We start from the raw sequence: 23167 nt of genomic DNA, 5'->3' as shown, positions 1-23167 counted from the left end.
CACCTTTCAAGTAAAGTTTGACTTAACTTAAAAACACACAAACACAGAAAACAAACAGGGCACGTGTGCTGCAGATAGCCTGCTAGCACTAAGATAGCCGAGTTTCACACAAATAAAACCAAACTTCATAGAATGAAAACGTTCAGATCCTTTCATCCTAACTGTTAATCTGCCCAAACCTAACCTCTGACCATGGTGAGGAAATGTTGTCCAAGGGGCGAAGTTTGAAGAAACATCCACAGTCAACAAGCGGTTAGCTTTCAGCTAACCTGACCTCCGGAGCTGTGGCTTGAAAGACGGCTCGTTCTGTCCGTCAACCAGCTGATCATTACCGGTGATGCGGGCCGTTGTCCTTCCTTCAGACTTGGCTTGTAGAAACAGCTTCTCTACTAGAGATTTCTCTGTGACACAGTTTCAGCAGGCCTCGGAGAAAAAGTAAGCAATGCTTATACCTTAATTTCCCCTCTTTATGAATGAAATCACTGGTTACACAAACAGTGCTTCACTCATACTTAACTTGTGCATATGATCTTGGATCCAGTTTGAAGAGTTTATGTCTTTTTGCCAGCAAAAGACATTAGCGCGCTTTGTCCCCCTCCTATCCCGATGAACACCGGTGTGGAAGTGGTCGGCTTGTTGGAGAGGGGGTGCTCTTATTCAGACAGAGTCATCATGGGAAGTCTGCTGCTACCCCCTTTCCTCAGTTGCTGGAAGTCAGTTAAATGCAATTTATTTTGAAAGTTCCAGAAAAGTCCATACCGGAGTTTAATGTTGAAATCCATGGCTGGGTCCCAACAGCTCTGGGATTATTATACCCTATGATCAAAATTATGGAAAAAATGCTCATATCAATTCATTTAGCATATTTTAATTTCACATTTTGTTATTATTGTAGGTCGTCCCACCCCAAATGTCTTAAAGCTGATATATGTCAAGTTATAAAAACAAACACCACACCAACATTCCTTGTAGTCATTGTAAAGCTGGTGGAATAGTGACTTCTCATCCCTGCTGAGCAACTACTCTGCAAAATCAGATAACATACAAGGTGGCCACAGTTTCAGGCCCTGGACATCGTCCAACCATCAGTCAGTTGCCTTCAAGGGGTCGGAAATTTGTTTGTCTCCTACTACCAACAAGGAATGCCATACTTTCAAGCTCTTCCTATTAGACATGTTTGCTTTGTTCGCTCTTGTGCGTGCAATCCTGTGTTCATGTCTGCCATGGAAAATCACCCACTATTCCACTCCCTTAGTGTCACAATGATGCGTTTAGGTACTGAAGCAGTGTACTGTTTGATTTTACGTCAAATGGTACTTGGTAGTACAGATGGAATTCGGTCGGTACCAAATTTGGTACCCATCCTTAGTGATAAAGGCTGTTTAATTAGCAGTCTTGTACTATATGGTCATGGTTTCGCATGGTCTCCTCAGGATGACACCTGGGAGGGACCAATCCAGAGAGGCTGGCTGAACCCGGGAACCCCTTTAGTGCACTTTACTCAAAAACCTATGGACATGTAGAGAGTACTTGGGGGGCCCTGAACCAGGACAATTCAATGGCAGAAGAAGAAAATTAAAAAGCACCAGTCCAGGAGGCAGCGAATTGTTCCAGCAAATTGAGGACAGAGAATGAGTTACACTGTGACATGACTAAGAACTTAATTGATATTTCTCCATATTCCTATGTTATAACCTCAAGTTTTGTCTTTATTTAGGTTTAATATTTTCATGTTATCACCTTTAATAAGGTTCCCAAGTGTTTTAATCTGTTTACGTACTCTGATAGAATGGAAGCATCAACTATGGTGATATTCTGCTCCTGAGGTTTAACATGACCAATGTTTTCTGTTTATAGACACTGCTCAAAAAAATAAAGGGAACACTCAAATAATACATCCTAGATCTGAATGAATGAAATATTATCATTGAATATTTTGTTCTGTACAAAGTTTAATGTGCTATAAAAAAAATCAGCAATTGGAATCAAATTTTTTAACCAATGGAGGCTTGGATTTGGAGTCACACACAAATTTAAAGTGGAAAAACACACTACAGGCTGATCCAACTTTGATGTAATGTCCTTAAAACAAGTCAAAATGAGGCTCAGTATTGTGTGTGGCCTCCACGTGCCTGTATGACCTCCCTACAACACCTGGAGATGCTCCTGATGAGACGGCAGATGGTCTCCTGAGGGATCTCCTCCCAGACCTGGACTAAACCATCCACTAACTCCTGGACAGTCGGTGGTGCAACGTGATGTTGGTGGATGGAGCAAGACATGATGTCTCGGGACACTCTCCTTGCAAGTTAAAACAAACTAACTTCTCTGTGTCTTTCTTTGTGCAGATGTTGTAATGAGTGTTGGGGTTTAAACCTAACATTTAAATGGTCCTTTCGAGCCGGAGTCCAAGATACCTGACAATCCCAGCGGGTGAGAGAGATCCAGGTAAAACTCCGTGGCCACGGTAAAAAGACCTTTTCCGGGACTGGTTCTCCCTGGCAAGCTGGGATCCGAGGGTTGACGGAACTCCAAGGACGCAGAGAAGTGTGAGTAAATCTTATCATTAAAAAGAGGGATGAATGACAAAAGAATAAAATAGTAAAACCCTGACAATTCTAGACACTATCAGGTACAAGAGAAGAATACAGTTAAATTCCGCAGGAGGGTAGACTCCCTTAGTTGAAATAGACTAATTAAATTCTACGTTAAGGACGGCGGAGTCCTCTGTTAGGAAACTAATAAAAGGAGCGAGTGAGTGTGAGAGTGGAAAAATAGCCACCACTAGGTGACTGTTTTTCATATAAATTAAACAAGGAACAAATGGTGAGCCGTTGCGGATGCATGTAGGCAAGAAAATTCCACCTTAACGGGTTGAAGTGAATTTTACCGCAACAGGTTAGTTGATCACCATCTTGTTTAAAAGGTATTTCCAGTATTTAGAACACACCAGGTGTTAAAACCATACTGGAACTAAAAATCGCCTAAAAATGGGTAAGGGACAAAGTAAAGAAAAACAAAAGTTACTTGATAATTTATCATGCAAAGATTGGAAAGTAGTAGAAAAGGAAGAACCAACAGCTGTGGAACCATTATGTTACTGGGTAAAACATTATAACTTTAATGGAAAGTTATCCATGGCTGCCTTAAAAGACTTACAAGGTAAAATAGCTAACAAATGTAAACAAAATGAAAAACAAATGAAAAGAGAAGGTTATGCACAGACAACGGTATGGTGTAAAATAGTGCCTTCCAACAAACAGTGCCTTCCAACAACAGTTAAAAAATGCACTCCATTCAGGTTCGTCACCTGAAATACATGGCTGGGTAAACCGCCATTACATAGGAATGAGTGGAGGCTTATTACAGGATTACATCAACCATGCCCTGCATGCAGAAAAAGTTATAAAAAGTAAAAAGACCAAACAAAAAGACACAGTGTTCTACCACGAAGAATTATTATACATTGGACATCCCAAATAAAGCACCAACTTCCACGGGGTCATTTCTCGTAGATGAAGGAAAAAATTCCATACAAAACCCTCAGGATGTAATGTCACCTGATGACCTACATGTTACAATGTGGTACACAAACAAACCAGACACCAAATACAAAAGCGAATTTGACAAAATCACTCCAGTAAAAATAACAGTGTCATATGTGTACTCAGACGTGACGGCAAATGCCGCAGCTGCAGTAATACTGCCAGATACAGTCAAAAGGTTGTTTAGACAATACTCAGAACCTGATATCTCACTGTGTAAAGAGACAACTGAAGAGTGGAAAAACTTGGGCCAATTAGTAAACAGTGGTGAAAGAGCAAGAGATTGGGTTGCAACAGGTGTAAACACCTGGTACAGTCAATCAACCCTGATGACAAAAAAGGCATTGTTTTGGACAGTGACTGTCCAATCCGGAGTGCATCTAGACAAAAAGGAAAAGTGACATATCTTCTTTACTAAGGAACAAGAGGAACTGTTGAAGCTGGTTCCTGAAAAACTATGGTCTCAAGGGCCAACAGATGTTGGCCTAGTCAAAACAGCGCTTCCTGTTGTAATAAGACCCAAAACAGAATACAGGCCTAGAGTGAAACAATACCCGCTAAAACCTGATGCAATGATAGGAATTGAACCAGTTATTACAGATTTGAAAAAGGCAGCAGTGTTGATTGAATGTGCTGAGTCACCCTGTAACACTCCTATATTCCCTGTAAAAAAGGCACCTCCATCTGTAGGGTGGAGGATGGTTCAGGATTTACAAGCAGTTAATAACGCAGTCATTCAAAGATCGCCGTGTGTAGCAGATCCACACACACTGTTGAATTCTCTGAACCCAAAAGCTAAGTTTTTCACTGTAGTGGACATAAGCAATGCATTTTTCTCTGTGCCACTGCATAAAGACAGTCAGTACTGGTTTGCTTTCACATTTAAAGGAAAAAGGTACACCTACACAAGGTTACCTCAGGGATATTGTGAGAGTCCAACAATCTACTCTCAAGTTTTGACATCCAGTCTGTCCACCTTCGAGCCTCCACAAAACAGTCAACTATTAACATATGTAGATGACATACTGGTGGCATCAGAAACAGAAGAAGCATGTAAACAGGACACTTTAGCTCTCCTAACACATCTAGCAGGAGAAGGCCATAAAGTAAGCAAAAGCAAGTTGCAATTTTGCAAAGAAACAGTAAAGTATTTGGGTCATCAATTAAGTTCAGGAGGAAGAACAATAATGGAAGAGAGAAAAACAACAATATTACAAGCACCAAAACCAATAACAAAAAAGCAAATGATGTCTTTTCTGGGTCTGGCAAACTATTGCAGAAGTTGGGTGCCCAATTATGCAAAGAAAAGGGGCACAATTAAAAGATGGTATTTTCACCTGACCAGAAAATAAACCAATCCTACCAAAAAACCTATACAAATGGGCAGCAATATTGAGTCATGGTAAGTCACATGTCTCAACAGGAGGGATGACAGGATTGGTAAACCAAGTATACACAACCTACGGATTCAACTCCTATTCAAAAAATTTTTGTAGAAGCTGCTTAGTATGTGCAAAACACAATGCCCAAGGGAACTTAAGGCCAAAAAGGGGACAATTTCCCAAGGCCAAATACCCTTTTCAACATATCCACATGGATTTCATAGAACTAAACAACAGCGAAGGGAAAAAGTATTGTTTAGTAATAATAGATCCATTCTCAAAATGGATAGAACTATTTCCAACAAAAACACCAGATGCATTAACAGTGGCAAAAGCCTTATGCAAAGACATAATACCAAGGTATGGTATTCCAGAGAAAATCTATAGTGACAACGGTACACACTTTGTTAATCAAATCATTAACAAAATAGGACAAGCCTTCCACATAGACCTAAAACACCACTGTGCTTATCATCCACAAAGCGCTGGGCTAGTAGAAAGAATGAATGGGACCATAAAGAACAGGTTAAGAAAATGCATGGAAGAAACTGGAAGACCATGGACTAAATGCATGGATTTAGTAAAACTCTATATCAACATAACTAGCTCAGATGGATTAACACCATATGAAATTGTGTTTGGGAGACCTTATAGACTGCCATATTTTAAAAATATGTGGGAAACAGATGATGAAAGCACACTGGCAGATTATATGAGAAAGATGTTACAACAAAGACAGCAAAACAATGAGAAAACTAATGATGATGAGACTTCTGTGTCTACGCAGGGAATACCGTTAGTTGAACCAGGTGACTGGGTCCTGATAAAAAGCATAAAGAAGAAGCATTGGCATTCACCTAAGTGGGAAGGGCCCTATCAAGTGTTGTTGACTACTGGAACTGCGATTAAGATTGCAGAAAGGAACTCATGGATCCATCTAACACATTGTAAAAGAATAATAGAACATGACTAAAATAAATTTCTCAATAGCAGTGTTTACCCTAACTATCATTGTTTGTGTTGTAGTAATAGCATTGTGGTATCTGTTGTAGCATTGTAGCTCTTCATCTGACCTTCAGAGGTAGTCCGGCTACAAAGGGGGCTGCAATTATAGTTTGCAGTTGTCTCAAACCGGTGAAGATTGTCCACAGCTCTGCTACAGGTTTTTAGGAAGGGCTCCAATCTACAGAAAGATGTTCACCCCTACACACAAAAAGATATTGATAATAGGGAGCATCATCTCAATCATAGTTGTAAGTGCCCTGTTAATATGGGAAAGAAATCACAAAATGCAAAAAAGAAGAACAGGGTACTATAATCCTAATTGATCCAAAATCCAACATGAAATATTAAAAAACCCCTGTAAAACTACTGATGGGGATAGCAGTAGAACAAAAGAACTGTGTTTCTGCTATCAAACTAACAGAACACAGACTGTCTTCACTTTTGATCGAAACTTGCAAATAGGGGGCTATGGGGCAAACAGCTGGGATGGATATGACTGGTATCTAGATTGTAGTGGTATGAAACAATCAGGACATTGGTGGGGAAATGTCTTTGCCACTACAGGATCATGAGAAAAGGGAACATATGGATACTCCACAGAGTGCCGGGATTGGGGGAAACAGGTCTCATTAACCAAAACAAATAAACAATTAATGTTAAACATTAACACGATCCTAATTCCTTTTGGTGTACCCAAGAGTTTTGGTGAACACCAGAACCCCCCGTGCCATGGATTGGCCCTATGCGTGAGGAGACCACATGCACAAGATCCCTGTATAACATTATTATTGTGCCCTAACATCACAGTGGTCAATGTGACCCTGGAAAAGAGACCGGACATTACCATAGGACCAAAATCTGACTCGCCCATCCAACCTAAAATCTTTGTACAACCCGAGACAGATGACTGGTTTAAAATAACTACAGGAATATCTAAAATAGACAACAACTGGCTCTTAATGGCAGAACAGGCTGCCCAGGCGGCAAAAACAGATTGTGTAGTATGCATGGGAGCCAGACCTCTGCTACAAGTGGTTCCCTCAGCATTAACAAAAGAATGCCTAGTAGAAGTAATGAACAGCACAAGACCTTCGACAAACTGCACCATATGGGATGAGATTTATCCTCTGACTACTGCCGAGAAACAAAAACCAATGTTTTCAAATAAGGTTGCTCCAGGAAACTTCTCCTGTATAAACCGAACAGGTGTAGGATCAAACATAAGCAGGCTCAATAAAGATCAATGTCAATCTATCGTAGCAGTAGACGTAAGCTTTAAATCTAAGGCACGCAGCAACATCTGGTGGTGGTGTGGGGATGATAAACTGTATGACAGGTTGCCATACAACACAACTGGTTTGTGTGCATCAGTGTCATTAATTTTTCCTGTATCTGTCATTCCACTCTCAGTAGCTGATTTACTGGCTTCAGTGAGCAGCATATTTCCACACACCTGGAAAAACAGAGCAAAAAGATCAGGATGGAGTAAAGATGACCCTACTTACATAGACAGTATAGGAATACCAAGAGGGGTCCCTGATGAATATAAATTAGCAGCAGGTTTTGAATCCACCATATGTTGGTGGTGTACAATCAATAAAAATGTAGACAGAATCAACTACATCCATTATAATGTGCAGAGATTAGGAAACAAAACTGAAGAAGGTTTCTCCGCTATCCATGAACAACTGTCAGCTACCTCACTTATGGCTTTCCAAAATAGAATTGCCGTTGACATGCTCTTAGCTGAGAAAGGAGGTGTTTGTTCCATATTTGGTGGTCAGTGTTGCACTTTTATACCAAATAACACCGCAGCTGATGGAAGCCTGACTAAAGCGTTGGAAGGCCTTAGATCACTCAACGACAAAATGAAAGACCATTCTGGAGTTGACACCTCAATGTGGGATGGTTTTGGGGAAATGTTTGGAAAATATAAACAACTAGTGTTTTCTATATTAACGTCTATTGCTGTGTTTGCAGCTATTCTCACCTTATGTGGATGTTGTTGTATTCCTTGTATAAGAGCCTTGTGTTCTCCAATAATCACCTCTGCTATACAACCAGTTAAAACAGAGCTCTCAGAGATGTATGCCCTTATAAGACCAGACGAGGACTCAGATGAAGACCCTGATGAGACAAGCAACGAAGAGACGTCTCTGCATTTTCCAGACTTGTATCCAGACCCTGATGGTTATTAGGGAGGTCCTCTGAGTGTAACTTTTTATGCATTGCAATGATTTCATGACTGAAAATCTGAAAAGAAGTAGTCACTGAATGATGTTTAAAATTGATATAATGCTAAACTGAATAAACAGGAGGGAAATGTTAGATAAATGTACATACATTATTCAGTTTTCATTCTACATTACTTATTTACTATCTAGATGTGCTGTTTATATTACTGATTGAGAATGGTTGTTATCTCCTTATATGCATAGAGGAATATGATGTTGCAACATGAGCACAGGATGTGAGAACAGTCTGTTTTCACATAGAGATAAACTCCCTCAGCAGTTGAAACCTCATGTAACTAGGGCGTTCCTTTTCTAATAAAAGCATGAAGAGCGGAGACTGTCTTCAGAGTGTGTTTGGAGGATTGTAACTGAGACAGTCTCCGGGACACTCTCCTTGCAAGTTAAAACAAACTAACTTCTCTGTGTCTTTCTTTGTGCAGATGTTGTAATGAGTGTTGGGGTTTAAACCTAACAATACCTTTTATCATTTTCTCATAAAAAAGGATTGTTTAGGAGTACCAAATCTGTCCTTGCCAAAATCGCTTAGAATTGAAAAATTTCTAAATTATCCACTTTTCTACACTGTCACATCTCCTACACGGATTTATGTAGACACACGAAACCACCCTTCAGAACCATGTCCAAACTCTATCAGAACCAGATGGAAACTCTATTAGAACCAGGAAGAAACATATATTTGAACCAGGAATAAATCCCTTTCAGAACCAGGAGGACCCTTCTATCAGAATCAGATCCAAACTCCATCAGAACCTGGAACAAATCTCCATCAGAACGGGACCCAAACTGCATCAGAACCAAGAGGAAATCCCCATCAGAACCTGGTAGAAATATCCATGAGAGCCAGTTAGGAACCAGGTCCAAATTTATCAGAACCAGTGAGGAAGCACTACTCTGTAACTTATGATGGTAAGACCATCTTCATAGGTCCCAGGGGAGCAACAAAACAGCAGCCACTTGATGTCAGGTGCTTAAACAACTTCTACTGCTTTTCAAATACCTGAACAAGGATGAATCATTTTAAAGGGCAATTTCATAGACTTTTGCATATGGGCTGCACTAAGCATTACAGATAGACTGAGTTAATATTAGCCAACATGCTAGTCTTGCTACATTAACATTTAGCTAGCCTTAGCATTTTAGCTAATTTCAGCTTTTACACTGCTTTTTGCACAGTAGAAGGGGTAAATCAATGTCAGCCTTCATTGTAGTGATAGCCAATATGCTAATGTTAGCATTTAAGCCTCTCTCTTTCTATCTTTTCTGCTTCTGTCCCTCACTTTTCTTGTCTCTCTTTTTCTCCTTTCTGCCTCTTTCTTCTCTCTTTCTATTCTTTCTTTGTCTTTCCCCCTTTTCCTTTTTCTATTTCAGTCCTCCCAGTTTTTTTCTCTTCTCTCTCTTTTCTGCTTTTATCTTCTTTCTGGCTTGTTCTCTTTCTTGTGTTCTTTAACAGAGTGTTGATCATTTTTACTGTCATATTTTTTTCAGCATGTTCTGCTTTGTTTATTTAGCATTTACCTTTTCTGATTCTTTTTCACCTTTCTGCCTTTTTCTGTTTGTGTTCTTCAGCTAATTGTCGGTAATTTTTGCAAGTTTTTACTTTTCAAATTTCTTTGGCATGTTCTGCTTTCTTCATTCAGCATTCAGCATTCACATTTTCAGTTTCTTTTTAATCCTCTTTCTCTTCTTTCTGCCTCCTTCTGTTTCATGTGTTCTTCAGCTAATTACTGCTTAATGTTACTTTTTCAAATTTCTTCAGCATCTTCTGCTTCGTTCATTCTGCAGAATGCATTCTCACGTGCTGTTTCACAGAAACAGAATTTTTCTAGTCAGTGAGAATGCATGAATGCATTCTCACTTATTGTTTTTCTGTTTTTCTTTATTGTGTGAATGCTGTAGGCATTCTATCTTTGTTTCTGCCTCTATTCTCTGCATGTCTCACACTTGGACACACACACACACACACTCACACACACACACCCACACCCACACACACATTCATGGATTACCATCTTTGTGAGGACTTTCCATTGACTTCCCTTCATTATCTTGATTTCTATGGCCTAAACCTGACCCTACCACTAACTCTTTGCCAGTGGGACACACACACACACACACACACACACACACACAAACACACACACACACACACACACATATCCATTGATTACTATCTTTTTGAGGACTTTGCAGTAACTTCCATTCATTTTCATTCGTTTCTATGGCCTAAACCTGACCCAACCCCCTAACCCTTTGACCATCTTCATAGGAGGCAACTACTGGCGGCCATTTTGTGTTGAGTACTTAAACAGCATGTACTGCTGTTCTAACAGCTAGACAACAGTGATTAAATTTAAAAAGCAATTTCATAGACTTTTGTATATAGGCTGTTAGCACATCAGAACCTGGAACAAATCTCCATCAGAACCAGACCCAAACTCCATCAGAACCTTGTCCAAAATCCATCAGAATCAGATGGAAACTCTAGCAGAACCAGGTACAAATCTTCATCAGAACCATGTACAAACCTCCATCTGAAATAGGTCCAAATTCTATAAGAGCCAAGGAGAAACATTCATCAGAACCAGGTCCAAAATCCATCAGAACCTGGTACAAATCTTCATCAGAACCATGTACAAAACTCCATCAGAACCAGGTCAAACCTATCAGAACCAGGATGAAAACTTCGCCAGAGCCAGGTCCAAATCTCCTTCAGAATCAGGAGGTCCCTTCTATCAGAACCATGGTCCAACATTCCTCAGAACCAGACCCAAACTCAATCAGAACCAGGAGGAATTCTTCATCAGAACCAGCTAAGAACCCTCCATCAGAACCAGACCCAAACTCCATCAGAACCAGGAACAAATCTCGATCAAAACCAGACCCAAACTCCATCAGAACCAGAAATTTTAAAGGGCAATTTCATAGACTTTTGAATATAGGCTGTAGTAAGTATTAGCATTTTAGCTAATTTTAGCTTATACATTGCTTTTTGCATGGTAGATGGGTTAAATTAATATCAGCCTTCATGCTAGTGATAGCCTATTTGCTAATGTTAGCATTTTAGCTTCTCTTTATCCTCTCTTCTCTCTTAGCTGATGAACACATTGCCTTTTTTAGGACATTACCTGTTTGTTTTTGTGTTTCTTCAGGTATTTGTTGTTAGTTCAGTCTTTTCCGAATTTTCTGCCACTTTTTTTAAATATATTTTAGTACTGAATTCAACTTCTTAGTCTATCTTTTTGCTTTAGTCTATGCCTTTTCAGCTTATCTATGGGCAGCTCTTTCCTGCTTTATTAAAGTTTTTGTCAGTTTTTGCATTTCAACAACTATTTCAACAAGTAGTTTTGAGGTAACATCACCTTGTTACACTGTTTTTCAGATAATAGTCTTCCTGCTTAAACAGATCAGATGACAGTTTTTCTTAACTGTTTCTTTGCTTTGAAGGTTTTTCAGCTGATATTCTGCTGTCAACCTTAGCCGCTTTCTGCTAGCTTTCAACAAGAGTTTAGCATTTCTGTTTTCTTCTAATTTATAAAATTTCAGCAGATTATCTTCAGTCAATTTCAGTTTGCTTCTGCCAGCTTTCAGCAAAAAAATTCAGCTTACAGCATTCACACTGCATTTTCGTAGGAAATGCAAATTTTTCTAGTTCTGGTTGCTTCCGTACACTTTTTGATTTGCTACTACTTCTGCATACTTTGTGCTATTTCTGCCATTCAACTTTTACAATATTCTGCTCATTCTGCTCTTTCCGGCTATATCTTTTGGTATTTATATCTTTTATACTTTTTAAAATATTCAGCTTTTTATGAATTTTTTGCTCCCATAGGAATGAATGGAAAATGGCAAAAACTCTGCTAAAACTTCACTGTTTTTGCCATTTAACTACTTCCGTATACTTTCAGCTAGAAACACCATTCCACTTTTAAAATGTTTTCACAACCTTCTGCTATTACAGTTTAATTCAACTTTTTGATATCTTTTACAGTTTTTCTACAATTTGGTTTCAAACTTTATTACAATTTTTTCAGATTTTCAGTTTTATAATGTAATCCTATGACGGAATGTTCGTGTCGCTAGAGTGTATGCTCTAGGTTTTTGAATAACCTGAAAAAGAACAAACAAACTCTCTTTACTCGCACAATTTTCAATCTACCTATACAAATTATACATCAAAACGTAGGATGCTCTTTCGCGATTAAGAAAATGTCACCCTCATTGATGTGGGACACATAGTTTTCCGGCAACACACCCCGAAGCAACACAAAGTCAACACACCCTGTTTAGGAAATCTATAGGAATTTCAGAAAAAATCAGAGCAAAAAATCCTTAAAGTCACATGTTTTCGAATCGCCGCCTCTCGTAATCCGTTCGAGGTAGAGACATGAGCCTTCTGGAGATTTATCTTCAGACCTTGCTGACGCTCACAGTGAAGGAATGTTTTTGATACCTTTTATCGTTTTGTCATAAAAAAAGGTTTGTTTAGGAGTACCAAATCTGTCCTTCCCAAAATCGCTTAAAATTGAAAACTTTCATAATTATCCAGTTTTCTACACTGTCATATCTCCTACACGGATTTATGTAGACACACGAAAATCTCCAGGATTGTTTGCCTATCCCGCCTGATACCTACGGTCCAAATATTTTTTGGATATCTTTTATCGTTTTCGCGTGATGTAGGTTTGTTTGAGAGTGAAAATCTCACCTTCACTCGGATTAGAAATGGTCAAAATTATCCACTTTTTCACAGGGTCACACCTCTCAGACACATCTTTGTAGAAACTTGAAAAGCTCCATGATTGTTCAGCAAGGCCGGCTAATTCATACGTTGCATGAATCAAATCGATAGCCCTTATAGTTTCCGAGTTATTAGACATTTTTCGAGAGCATGTTCAGGCATTTTACTGTTTTTCTCCATTTTTCCCTTTGTTTTCACCTAGTGTTGTGCCTTTAATATAATATTTTCAGCAAAAAAGTGTTAATATTCTCGTTCCGCTGTCGGTTCTGAGAAAAACGGTCCAAGAATGACGTCGATAGCGCTTACGGTTTCCGAGTTATGGGCAGTAGTTCGGGAGCATGCGCCTCCATGTTAAAAGCCCAGGCCAGGGGGAGACAATAGTGAGGTGCTGCATTAGAAATGCTGCAGGTGTCAAGTTACACTGACACTCTTTGCTGATTGGCTGATTCATTCCTCACTGTTCTATTTATAGCTCTTTGTATCTTGCACTGTATATGTCTGTATATGATTCTGTCTATGTTTCTGCCTCTATTCTCTCCGTGTCAGATACTCGGACACAAACACACGCTCACACACACCCACACACACATTCATGGATTACTATCTTTGTGAGGACTTTTCATTAACTTCTATTCATTTTCATTCGTTTCTATGGCCTAAACCTGACCCGACCCCCTAACCCTTTGACCATCTTCATAGGAGTCAACTACTGGTGGCCATTTTGTGTTGAGTACTTAAACAGCATGTACTGCTGTTCCAATAGCTAGACAACAGTGATTAAATTTAAAAGGCAATTTCATAGACTTTTGTATATAGGCTGTTAGCGCATCAGAACCTGGAACAAATCTTCATCAGAACCAGACCCAAACTCCATCAGAACGTTGTCCAAAATCCATCAGAATCAGATGGAAACTCTATCAGAACCAGGTAGAAAACTTCATCAGAACCATGTACAAACCTCCATCTGAAATAGGTCCAAATTCTATAAGAGCCAAGGAGAAACATTCATCAGAACCAGGTCCAAAATCCATCAGAACCTGGTACAAATCTTCATCAGAACCATGTACAAAACTCCATCAGAACCAGGTCAAACCTATCAGAACCAGGATGAAAACTTCGCCAGAGCCAGGTCCAAATCTCCTTCAGAATCAGGAGGTCCCTTCTATCAGAACCATGGTCCAACATTCCTCAGAACCAGACCCAAACTCAATCAGAACCAGGAGGAATTCTTCATCAGAACCAGCTAAGAACCCTCCATCAGAACCAGACCCAAACTCCATCAGAACCAGGAACAAATCTCGATCAAAACCAGACCCAAACTCCATCAGAACCAGAAATTTTAAAGGGCAATTTCATAGACTTTTGAATATAGGCTGTAGTAAGTATTAGCATTTTAGCTAATTTTAGCTTATACATTGCTTTTTGCATGGTAGATGGGTTAAATTAATATCAGCCTTCATGCTAGTGATAGCCTATTTGCTAATGTTAGCATTTTAGCTTCTCTTTATCCTCTCTTCTCTCTTAGCTGATGAACACATTGCCTTTTTTAGGACATTACCTGTTTGTTTTTGTGTTTCTTCAGGTATTTGTTGTTAGTTCAGTCTTTTCCGAATTTTCTGCCACTTTTTTTAAATATATTTTAGTACTGAATTCAACTTCTTAGTCTATCTTTTTGCTTTAGTCTATGCCTTTTCAGCTTATCTATGGGCAGCTCTTTCCTGCTTTATTAAAGTTTTTGTCAGTTTTTGCATTTCAACAACTATTTCAACAAGTAGTTTTGAGGTAACATCACCTTGTTACACTGTTTTTCAGATAATAGTCTTCCTGCTTAAACAGATCAGATGACAGTTTTTCTTAACTGTTTCTTTGCTTTGAAGGTTTTTCAGCTGATATTCTGCTGTCAACCTTAGCCGCTTTCTGCTAGCTTTCAACAAGAGTTTAGCATTTCTGTTTTCTTCTAATTTATAAAATTTCAGCAGATTATCTTCAGTCAATTTCAGTTTGCTTCTGCCAGCTTTCAGCAAAAAAATTCAGCTTACAGCATTCACACTGCATTTTCGTAGGAAATGCAAATTTTTCTAGTTCTGGTTGCTTCCGTACACTTTTTGATTTGCTACTACTTCTGCATACTTTGTGCTATTTCTGCCATTCAACTTTTACAATATTCTGCTCATTCTGCTCTTTCCGGCTATATCTTTTGGTATTTATATCTTTTATACTTTTTAAAATATTCAGCTTTTTATGAATTTTTTGCTCCCATAGGAATGAATGGAAAATGGCAAAAACTCTGCTAAAACTTCACTGTTTTTGCCATTTAACTACTTCCGTATACTTTCAGCTAGAAACACCATTCCACTTTTAAAATGTTTTCACAACCTTCTGCTATTACAGTTTAATTCAACTTTTTGATATCTTTTACAGTTTTTCTACAATTTGGTTTCAAACTTTATTACAATTTTTTCAGATTTTCAGTTTTATAATGTAATCCTATGACGGAATGTTCGTGTCGCTAGAGTGTATGCTCTAGGTTTTTGAATAACCTGAAAAAGAACAAACAAACTCTCTTTACTCGCACAATTTTCAATCTACCTATACAAATTATACATCAAAACGTAGGATGCTCTTTCGCGATTAAGAAAATGTCACCCTCATTGATGTGGGACACATAGTTTTCCGGCAACACACCCCGAAGCAACACAAAGTCAACACACCCTGTTTAGGAAATCTATAGGAATTTCAGAAAAAATCAGAGCAAAAAATTCTTAAAGTCACATGTTTTCGAATCGCCGCCTCTCGTAATCCGTTCGAGGTAGAGACATGAGCCTACACGGATTTATGTAGACACACGAAAATCTCCAGGATTGTTTGCCTATCCCGCCTGATACCTACGGTCCAAATATTTTTTGGATATCTTTTATCGTTTTCGCGTGATGTAGGTTTGTTTGAGAGTGAAAATCTCACCTTCACTCGGATTAGAAATGGTCAAAATTATCCACTTTTTCACAGGGTCACACCTCTCAGACACATCTTTGTAGAAACTTGAAAAGCTCCATGATTGTTCAGCAAGGCCGGCTAATTCATACGTTGCATGAATCAAATCGATAGCCCTTATAGTTTCCGAGTTATTAGACATTTTTCGAGAGCATGTTCAGGCATTTTACTGTTTTTCTCCATTTTTCCCTTTGTTTTCACCTAGTGTTGTGCCTTTAATATAATATTTTCAGCAAAAAAGTGTTAATATTCTCGTTCCGCTGTCGGTTCTGAGAAAAACGGTCCAAGAATGACGTCGATAGCGCTTACGGTTTCCGAGTTATGGGCAGTAGTTCGGGAGCATGCGCCTCCATGTTAAAAGCCCAGGCCAGGGGGAGACAATAGTGAGGTGCTGCATTAGAAATGCTGCAGGTGTCAAGTTACACTGACACTCTTTGCTGATTGGCTGATTCATTCCTCACTGTTCTATTTATAGCTCTTTGTATCTTGCACTGTATATGTCTGTATATGATTCTGTCTATGTTTCTGCCTCTATTCTCTCCGTGTCAGATACTCGGACACAAACACACGCTCACACACACCCACACACACATTCATGGATTACTATCTTTGTGAGGACTTTTCATTAACTTCTATTCATTTTCATTCGTTTCTATGGCCTAAACCTGACCCGACCCCCTAACCCTTTGACCATCTTCATAGGAGTCAACTACTGGCGGCCATTTTGTGTTGAGTACTTAAACAGCATGTACTGCTGTTCCAATAGCTAGACAACAGTGATTAAATTTAAAAGGCAATTTCATAGACTTTTGTATATAGGCTGTTAGCGCATCAGAACCTGGAACAAATCTTCATCAGAACCAGACCCAAACTCCATCAGAACGTTGTCCAAAATCCATCAGAATCAGATGGAAACTCTATCAGAACCAGGTAGAAAACTTCATCAGAACCATGTACAAACCTCCATCTCAAATAGGTCCAAATTCTATAAGAGCCAAGGAGAAACATTCATCAGAACCAGGTCCAAACTCCATCAGAACCTAGTACAAATCTTCATCAGAACCATGTACAAAACTCCATCTGAACCAGGTCAAAGTCTATTAGAACCAGGTCAAACCTTTCAGAACCAGGAAGAAAACTTCGCCAGAGCCAGGTCCAAATCTCCTTCAGCATCAGGAGGTCCCTTCTATCAGAACCATGGTCCAACATTCCTCAGAACCAGACCCAAACTCAATCAGAACCAGGAGGAATTCTTCATCAGAACCAGCTAAGAACCCTCCATCAGAACCAGACCCAAACTCCATCAGAACCAGGAACAAATCTTCATCAGAACCAGACCCAAACTCCATCAGAACCTTGTCCAAAATCCATCAGAATCAGATGGAAACTCTATCAGAACCAGGTAGAAAACTTCATCAGAACCATGTACAAACCTCCATCTCAAATAGGTCCAAATTCTATAAGAGCCAAGGAGAAACATTCATCAGAACCAGGTCCAAACTCCATCAGAACCTAGTACAAATCTTCATCAGAACCATGTACAAAACTCCATCTGAACCAGGTCAAAGTCTATTAGAACCAGGTCAAACCTTTCAGAACCAGGAAGAAAACTTCGCCAGAGCCAGGTCCAAATCTCCTTCAGCATCAGGAGGTCCCTTCTATCAGAACCATGGTCCAACATTCCTCAGAACCAGACCCAAACTCAATCAGAACCAGGAGGAATTCTTCATCAGAACCAGCTAAGAACCCTCCATCAGAACCAGACCCAAACTCCAGCAGAACCAGGAACAAATCTCCATCAGAACCGGACACAAACTCCATCAGAACCAATTGGCAACCCTCCATCAGAACCAGACCCAAACTCCATCAGAACCAGGAGGAATTCTGTATCGGGACCAGTTAGTCACCCACTATCAGAACCAGGTCCAAACTCAATCAGAACCAGGAGGAACCTTCTATCAGAACCAGGTCCAAACTCCTTCAGAACCTGGCAAAAAGCTCCATCAGTGCAAGGAAAGAAAAACTCCATCAGAACCAGGTACAAACATGTATCAGAACCAGGTACAAACCTGTATCAGAACCAGGTCCAGACTCTATCAGAGCCAACGAGAAGCGTCCATTATAACCAGGTACAGACTTCCACCAGAACCAAATACAGATCTCCATCAGAGCCAGGTCTAAACTCTATCAGAACCAGGAAGAAACCTCTATAAGAACCAGTTCAAAACTCCATCAGAACCTGGAAAAAAGCTCCATCAGAACCAGTTTGGGACCCTCCACCAGAACCAGGTCCAATTCACCTTCAGAACCAGGAGGAACCTTCTATCAGAACCAGGTCCAAACTCCTTCAGAACCTGGCAAAAAGCTCCATCAGTACCAGGAAAAAAACTCCATCAGAACCAGGTACAAACCTGTATCAGAACCAGGTCCAAAATCTATCAGAGCTAAGGAGAAACATCCATCAGAACCAGATATAGACTTCCACCACAACCAGATACATATTTCCATCAGAACCAGATCCAAACTCCATCAGAACCAGAAAGAAACCTCTTTAATAACCAGGTTCAAACTCCATCAGAACCTGGCAAAAAGCTCCATCAGAACCAGAATAAAAAATCTGTTTAAGAACCTTTTAAATATTTTTATCAGAATCAGGTATAAACCTCTATCAGATGTAGGTCCAAACTCTATCAGAACCAGGAAGAAACTTTAATCAAAACCAGGTCCCAACTCCACTAGAACCTTGCAAAAATCTCCATAAGAACCTTGAACAAATCTAAACCAGAACCATGTACAAGCATCCATTAGAAACCGGTTCTAACTATATCAGAACCAGGTACAAATCTTCATCAGATCTAGGAAGAACCCTCTATCATAATCAGGAACAAAACCCCAATCAGAAACTCTTTGAGAACCAGAATGAAACCGCTACTCTGTGACTTATGATGATAAGACCATCTTCATAGGTCCCAGGGGAGCATCAAAACAGCGACCATTTGATGTCAGCTACTCAAACAGCTTCTACTGCTGTTCCAAAACCTGAACAAGAGTGAATAATTTCAAAGGGTTTTTTCATAGACTTTTGAATATAGGCTGTAGTAAGTATTAGCATTTTAGCTAATTTTAGCTTATACATTGCTTTTTGCATGGTAGATGGGTTAAATTAATATCAGCCTTCATGCTAGTGATAGCCAATATGCTAATGTTAGGATTGTAGCTAACTTCTTAGTCTATATTTTTGCTTCAGTCTATGCCTTTTCAGCTCACCTATGGGCAGCTCTTTCCTGCTTTATTAAAGTTTTTGTCAGTTTTTGCATTTCAACAACTATTTCAACAAGTAGTTTTGAGGTAACATCACCTTGTTACACTGTTTTTCAGATAATAGTCTTCCTGCTTAAACAGATCAGATGACAGTTTTTCTTAACTGTTTCTTTGCTTTGAAGGTTTTTCAGCTGATATTCTGCTGTCAACCTTAGCCGCTTTCTGCCAGCTTTCAACAAGAGTTTAGCATTTCTGTTTTCTTCTAATTTATAAAATTTCAGCAGATTATCTTTAGTCAATTTCAGTTTGTTTCTGCCAGCTTTCAGCAAAAAAATTCAGCTTACAGCATTCACACTGCATTTTCGTAGGAAATGCAAATTTTTCTAGTTCTGGTTGCTTCCGTACACTTTTTGATTCGCTACTACTTCTGCATACTTTGTGCTATTTCTGCCGTTCAACTTTTACAATATTCTGCTCTTTCCGGCTATATCTTTTGGTATTTATATCTTTTATACTTTTTAAAATATTCAGCTTTTTATGAATTTTTTGCTCCCATAGGAATGAATGGAAAATGACAAAAATTCACTGTTTTTGCCATTTAACTACTTCCGCATACTTTCAGCTAGAAACACCATTCCACTTTTAAAATGTTTTCACAACCTTCTGCTATTACAGTTTAATTCAACTTTTTGATATATTTTACAGTTTTTCTACAATTTGGTTTCAAACTTTATTACAATTTTTTCAGATTTTTAGTTTTATAATGTAATCCTATGACGGAATTCTTCTGTTGCTAGAGTGTACACTGTAGATTTTTGAATAACCTGAAAAAGAATGAACAAACTCTCTTCACTCGCTCAATTTTCATTCTACCTATACAAATTATACATCAAAACGTAGGTTGCTCTTTCGCGATTACGAAAATGTCAGCCTCATTGACGTGGGACAAAAGGTTTTCCGGCAACATGCCCCAAAGCAACGCAAAGTCAACGCACCCTGTATAGGAAATCTATAGGGATTTCAGAAAAAATCAGAGCAAAAAATTCTTAAAGTCACATGTTTTCGAATCGCCGCCTCTCGTAATCCGTTCGAGGTAGAGACATGAGCCTTGTGCAGATTTATCTTCAGACCTTGCTGGCACTCACAGTGAAATAATGTTTTTGATATCTTTTATCGTTTTGTCATAAAAAAAGGTTTGTTTAGGAGTACCAAATCTCTCTTTCCCAAAATCGCTTAAAATTGAAAAATTTCAAAATTATCCACTTTTTTACACTGTCATATCTCCTACATTTATATAGACACACGAAAATCTCCAGGATTGTTCACCAATCCCGGCTGATACCTACGGTCCACAAGTTGTTTGGATACCTTTTATCGTTTTCTCGTGAAGTAGGTTTTTTGGAGAGTGAAAAATTCACCTTCACTCAGGTTAAAAATGGTCAAAATGATCCACTTTTTCACAGGGTCACACCTCCCAGTCAGATTTTTGTAGAAACTTGAGAAACTCCATGATTGTTCAGCAAGGCCTGCTGATTCATACGATGCATGAATCAAATGGATAGCCCTTATATTTTCCAAGTTATTAGACATTGTTCGAGAGCATGTCCAGGCAATTTTGTGTTTTTCTCCATTTTTCCCTTTCTTTTCACCTAGTGTTGTGCCTTTAATATTATATTTTCAGCAAAAAAGTGTTAATATTCTCGTTCCGCTGTCGGTTCTGAGAAAAACGGTCCAAGAATGACATCGATAGCCCAAATGGTTTCTGACTTATGGGCGGTAGTTCGGGAAAATGCGCCTCCATGTTAAAAGCCCAGGGAAGGTGGAGACGGTAGTGAGGTGCTGCGTTAGAAATTCTGCAGGTGTCAAGTTACACTGACGCTCTTTGCTGATTGGCTGATTCATTCCTCACTGTTGTATTTACAGCTCTGTGTATCTCCTACTGTCTATGTCTGTATATGATTCTGTCTTTGTTTCTGCATCTATTCTCTCCGTGTCTCACACTCGGACACACACACACAGACACACATACATTCACGGATTACTATCTTTGTGAGGATTTCCATTGACTTCCCTTTGTTGTCTTAATTTCTATGGACTAAACCTGACCCTACTACTAACCCTTTGCCAGTGGGACACACACACACACACACACAAACACACACACACATAGGTATTACTACGAGGTTTGTTGTTCATAGCGAGGAGCAGAAAGAAGCTGTTGAACGGGTGAAAAAAAAGGGTGGTGGGGGTGTTGAGCAGCTGGCCGTGTCTCCTTATTAACCTGGGAAGGTCTGCTTGCATACCGTCAGACAACTAATTGTTCTGCTGCTGCTGCAAAATGCTCAAACACACTGTCCTACCAAAACTTTACAAGATCGGTGAGAGCTAAACATGGCAGAAGTGGGTTCTGTCTTGTTGTTGTTTTTTCTTAACTGAAGCGAAGTTCACGTCTTTATTCATGGTCTTTTCCTGTATCAATAAACATGATGTACAGCTCTTTAAAGTTTTAAACTGTTATTCTTGAGAGCAGTTAAAGTTAGGACCAATATTGTGGTTAGAAACTGTAGTTTATAAACAAGTGTTTTTGGGCTTTTAAGAACTTTAAAACAAAAACAAAAAAATAAAGAAAACACTGTCTTTTCTATTTAGGAGGACACTGCATACGAGCTGTTTGACAACAGCACTGCCAACACCAACACCTCTGACGGGTCTGCAGACTTTGATCTAAATGTCCATGAGCCGTGTGCTCGAGCACTCAGCGGCAACTTCAACAAAATCTTCCTCCTGACGGTTTATGGCATAATATTCAGCCTTGGCATCATCGGCAACGGATTGGTTGTTCTCATCGTGGGCTACCAGAAGATGGTCAAAACTATACCAGATAAGTACCGGCTCCATCTCTCCATCGCAGACATCCTGTTCGTCTTCACAATGCCCCTGTGGGCAGCGAATGCTGTTCAAACGTAGCACTACGGAGGCTTCCTCTGCATGTCGGTTCACGCGATCTACACGGCGAACCTATACAGCAGCATCCTGATCCTGGCTTTTATCAACTTGGACAGGTACTTGGCAGTCGTCCGTGCCACTGACAGCCGGGCCACGAGAAAGCTGATGGCGAGCAGAGTGATCTACGTTGGAGCGTGGCTGCCTACTATCATCCTGACCGTACCTGACCTGGTGTTTGCACGTCTCCAGGATGTACAGGACGTAAGCTCCTCCGGCTACCTTTTCACAGAGGATGGCGTGAAGAGCGTGGCTTCCAGCGTGATCTGTCAGCGCATCTACCCAGCGGAAAGCGCTCTGACGTGGACAACGGTTTTTTGCTTCCAGAACATCCTGGTGGACTTCGTCCTACCCGGATGGTCATCCTCATCTGCCACTGTATCATCATCTCCAGTCTCTTCTGAGGAACCAAGGGCCAGGTGCTGAAGAAGAAAGCTCTGTAGAAGACGGTGATCCTCGTCGTTTGCTTCTTCAGCTGATGCCTGCCCTACTGCCTCGGCATCTTCGAGGCTCTGCACCCTTACATTGCTGAACATCATCGTGTCCTCTAGCTACGAGGTGCAGCAGGCGGTGGAGACGTGGATCTCCATCACCGAGGTGCTGGCCTACTTCCACTGCTGCCCTAACCCCATCCTCTATGCCTTCTTGAGTGTGACATTCAACCAAACCACCAGGGGGACGCTAGCGATCATCATCTTCATCATCTGCTGATGGAGCCAGAAAGCGTACTCCCCTGTCCACATAGTCCGAGTCCTCTGGTGACTGACGATCAATGTTGAGAGTTTGTGGACTTTATGCTCTCCGGAGAGACTAAACAAAGACAAACAAATGAGAATAAGAAAAATAAGCTTTATTTATTTATTTTTTTGTATCGGAGAGAACTTGCTGCATTTTACTACACATGGGCCTGCACCCGTATCTTTGCATGTCTTGAAAACTGCAACAGTGTGGTCAAAATAAGGTGAGATCTTTCCCTGTAATCCATAC

General features: G+C 39.8%; 1 pseudogene; it reads left to right on the top strand.

The window, feature by feature from the left end:
- The first annotated feature begins 20966 nt into the window (after positions 1 to 20966).
- Positions 20967 to 22925, top strand: LOC124880973 (annotated as a pseudogene).
- Positions 22926 to 23167: the final 242 nt, after the last annotated feature.

The sequence above is a fragment of the Girardinichthys multiradiatus genome, chromosome 14, assembly GCF_021462225.1.
Source record: "Girardinichthys multiradiatus isolate DD_20200921_A chromosome 14, DD_fGirMul_XY1, whole genome shotgun sequence".
Classification (NCBI taxonomy): Eukaryota; Metazoa; Chordata; class Actinopteri; order Cyprinodontiformes; family Goodeidae; genus Girardinichthys; species Girardinichthys multiradiatus.
Note: the sequence above shows the minus strand (reverse complement) of the source record. Positions and strands in the feature narration are given on the sequence as shown.